The sequence below is a fragment of the Chionomys nivalis genome, unplaced genomic scaffold, assembly GCF_950005125.1.
Source record: "Chionomys nivalis unplaced genomic scaffold, mChiNiv1.1 scaffold_28, whole genome shotgun sequence".
Taxonomy (NCBI): domain Eukaryota; kingdom Metazoa; phylum Chordata; class Mammalia; order Rodentia; family Cricetidae; genus Chionomys; species Chionomys nivalis.
The window spans coordinates 3,890,141-3,894,899 of NW_026646922.1; positions in this window are offsets into that span (position 1 = coordinate 3,890,141).

Here is a 4,759-nt window from a genome sequence, read left to right on the forward strand (position 1 = left end):
GGGGACGTACTGGCAGCTGAATCTGAAATCAAGGAAGTGCATTATTCCCTATCACTTTACTTATAGGCTACTGACAGTTGAGGCTGCCATGGAGGATGTGCTTTCCAGGCAATATCTTATATTGCCTAGGCCCACTTGCTACTGGATGCACTAAGGTAACACCCACAGTGGTATTACTGTCATGTATCAATTAGCAGTAATTGTTAGCCCCATAGACATTCACTTATTCCATTCAGATAGCCACGGTTCCATCTTTCCATATGACTCAAGGTTAATAGCTAGTTTAAAGGTAAAGCAAACTGTGATGAGCAGCAAGTGACAGAAACCCACTGGAAACACTAGGAGCCAAAAGTGTTGATTCTTTGCTGGGCATGGTGCATCCTGGCATATGAGGAGGAGGAAGGTGTCATATGCAAGCAAGGACTGAGAAGCCCCCAATTCTCATCTCTGCCATTCCTTCTTTATTGCCTGCATGATGGCTTATATGCCTCATCACTCCCTCTTAGATTAGATTTCAATAAATGACAGATATCACTTGTCATATTAACTGCTGCTTATCTAATATTTAAGAAAGCATTATCTGTGTTTACTTATATTCATCAGGCACTTCAACCTCAAGTCCTGATTGATTATTTCTCCTTGCTGTGCTCTGTTGGTCTTTTGATTGCTTTCATGATTCTGAAAAATTCCTTTCTCAAATTTCTTCTCCAGAATTCCCACAATGGTTAGTGTTCTTTCTCAAGACAAACAAATGACATTATTATTATTATTACTATTATTACTATTGTTATTGATGTTACTTTTATTATTGTTGTTGTTTTTCTGCTGTGATTTTATCCTGAAAACTTATCCACAGGGATTCACTGGGGTTCTCAATTGTACAAAGAGACATTTCTACAAATGATTACTTCAACTCCATGCTTTCTAATCATTTTATTATTTGTCTGATTGTGTTCATTGCAGCCAAATTATTGTTTTCCAATTAGTCCTTAGTCTAAGACACTGTATGTGACCTGTCCCTATTCCATAGCACATTCCCACACTTTGTGTTCAGACTGTGACATGCTTATACAATCCATTCTCTCTTTGTTGAACAACCTCTGGCTGGTATTATTTCATGTCCTTGTTCCAAGTTCTGTTTGTACTTCCAATGGGTCCTTTTAAATATCCATGCTGTTTCTTCACAAGTGATGGTATCTTTGATCATCAGGATGAGCTGCAGTTGCTTCATTTCAAAGTTGTTTCTTCTGCATCAAGATGCTGACACTTTGCAAATAGCCATTTTCTTAGACTTCCAGTCAGCGGCAGAATCCATTAACGATTCTTACCTGAGCCAATTAAGGCATATATGGTGGCTGCCAGGTGGTGGATTTCTAATTTCATGATTCCTTTGCATTTATGAGTTGGAATGCCACCCCAAGGACCAAGTTTTCTCCTCCACTGTTTTTTTAGTCCAAGCAGTTGGGATTCAAACATTTTCTTCCAAAGATTTAAAATGGCAGCTATTATTGTTTTCTGCGATGTTAAATTGTCCCTGGTCGGCAACCAACAAGCCTTCATGCCATCTCATGTTTTCCTTTTGACATTTGTGTTGTTTGAGAACTTAGTTACTCCCTGGATGCATGAGATATTTTAGGCTTCTGCCTTCTGCTTCCCTCTGCCTATCAATCCACCATTTCCCCATGGAGTGCTGTTATCTTCTTCTTCGGGGAATAATATCAGAAGATAAACCCCAGCACTTGGAATGATGAATACTGAATGAGTCTGATGTTTGCATCTGTGGCCTTTCAGAGAACTAACATCAGGAAAAGCCTTTTATATAAACACATGTACACTCACTACTGTATACACGTGAAAACCTATAGGTCAGCACATGAGTTTTCTCACTTGTTCTCCCTGATCTACTTCGTGCTTAGAGTTCCCATTGCATCTCCTTTCCATTTTAAGACTCACTTTTCTAGTGGAAAAGCTGTTGCTCTCATTCCTCACTATCCCGATATGGTTTTATTGCTAAATCACCTGCTAGACTGTAAAAGACACAATCTAAACAGGGCTCAGTGTGTGTGTATAGAGTAAATTTGAATCTTTATTCTGAGAAGTTATAATCAATGTGTCAGGAAGTTACTTACAGCTACTGTTAGTAGTATTGTGCATTGGAGGCACATTACTCATTTTGCATATCAAGAACTAGGCAACTGGAGGAATCTTCTCTGTCTTTTCCTGGGTCCTAGAAGCCATGAGACTTTCAATAATGTATTAATTATATTTCTTTTAATCTATTAATATCATCTCTCTCTTATTATTCATCTATCCATCCATCCTTCCATCTATCCATTTATTCCTCATTTGTATATCAAATATCTAACACCTGTCTCTCTGTCTCTCTGTCTATCTATCTTTCTATTTATCTTGTCTTAGTTATGGTTTCTACTGCTGTGAAGAGATAACATGACCACCATCAGACTTATAAAGGAAAGTATTTAATTGGGTTCTGTCCATTAACATCATGGCAGAATTACACCAGACTTCAGGGAGACACGGTGTAGGAGAAGGGAAGAGTTCTACATCCAGACCCTTGGGGAGCACGAATGAAGAATAAGACACTGGACCTATGTTGAGCTTCAGACATCAAAGAGTATCTCTGGTGACACTCTTTCTCCAACAAGGCCACACCTCCCAATAATGTCTGTTAACCAAAGCCTCTGACAACACTGGTATTAAATTATTGACCTTAATTCTGCTTGACAAACTACTCTTAATAGAAGGATTTAACATTTGCTGAACCTAGACTCAGATCTCACACAGTATGCCAAGCAGGTCCAACTGTGACGAGATATTGAAAAATCTCCAGCTGCACCCATTAGGTAGTGTCTACACTATAGGCATTCCTGTGAAGGTAAGGTGACAATGTTTAAGAGCACTGTAGCTCTGAAGACAAGGAGAGATCTTAGGGTATTGTCACTGAGTTCTCTGTTTCCTTCTGCTTAAAAAGCCCAGATTCTGCATTCTTGAAAAAAGGGTCCCATATGCATTTGGAATAATTGTTTTCCATGGTATTTGTCAGCTTCTTTGTTGCTTTCAAAGGACATACAATCTTCTTTCTATTTATCTTACCCAGCCATCTTCTGTGGTATCATTCAGTTGAACACTCATGGAAATACACTTCTGAAAGGCTGTCTGCCCATATTAGTGTGAAGTCTAACCCTTCCCAGATCAGGAGATGAGGAGTTATTTCCCCCGACAGATGATTTCCGTGCATCTTAGGCAGTGGATGATAGTGCTGTGATGTTGATCATGGCAATTTCTTTTTCAATTTGCTGAGAGAAGGGAGTGATAGATATACATGGATGATGGTAAGGAGCAGAAATCTAAGCAACTGCAGGAAGAGAGGAAACATGGAAACAGAGACACTGAGAAACATACAACAGGGTTGTGTGTCAGGGACAGCCTTGATTTGCTATAGGACACTTATCCTTGCACTTGAAACTCAAGCTGGTAGAAATGTCAGTGTCTCTTTAACAGCTCCCCTAGGACATATAGGGATGCATGAGCTGGCTTCATTCTCCAGAGCCCATCATATCCCCTAGTCTCGCAGGAGACTTTTCAGTTCCAAGTGATAAAACACAATTCAAACTGGCTTTAGGGAAAGGCAAAGTTTAGTTAAAGCCGAAATTCATCTAGGCATCAAAAGACAGTGAGTAACCTTCAGATGGGACTGGAATCGTGATTAAAATATCTTGACCAGGATGCAGGTCTTGCTTTCTATTTTTTTTTTTTTACTGACATTATAATGGACACAATGTTAGGATATTTTACCTGGCTGTTTTAAGGTCATTTGAGTTTTAAAAAGCCTAAAGTGGTCAGTTGAGGTAACTCTAACAAAAACATTATGCCATAAAATGACTGGTCTAGCTAAATGAGGAAGATAGAACATACAGTGTCCAACAGTTTGCCACGGCAAGGCAGGAAAAGCCACCCATGCCTGGATTTGGAGGAGAGTTTCAGGGAGAACTAAAGGGAAGGGGCAGGAAGGTCCATGTGGCAGATGGGGTATACAAGTGCTTACTTATAATCAGTACTCTGTTTAACTTTGTGATATTGTTTTCTTAATTTGAACACCATTGGAATTCTGTAGTCACTGTGCTGTGAATTCAAAAATGAGCAATCACTTTCTATATGAGTCTCAATTTAAGACTAACATACTGAAAAGAGAGTTTGTTTGTCAGTGATAAAGAAGCTGTGTGTATACAGGCCTGAGTTCAGACTCCAGAGACCTTATTCAAAGCTTTCCAAGGTGGAGTGTGTGCTTGTAATGTCACTGCATGGGAGGCAGACACAGTGGATTCTGGTACTGTCTGGCCCAACTGCATCTTCTATTCAGGAAATCCTAGGTCCCTGTAAGTGATACTGTCTTAATTAGCATGGTAGATGATTTCTGAGGAATGACCACTGAAGTTGTCCTTTTCTCAAATCACACACACACACACACACACACACAGAGAGAGAGAGAGAGAGAGAGAGAGAGAGAGAGAGAGAGAGAGAGAGAGAGAGGAAAAGCCACCAAATAACCTTCCAAACCACATAACTGCAGATGCACAAATGCTAATTGTTTAATACACTTGGCATCATTTTTGTGTCAAGTGGCAGTCATGTGTGCAAGATTAGATGGTTGAACAGTGCCCCTTCCAATGGGAATGAGATTTTAGCTATTGGGTGGCTTAATTTTCTTCATTGTGAGGCAGAACCCCACCCAACTTCC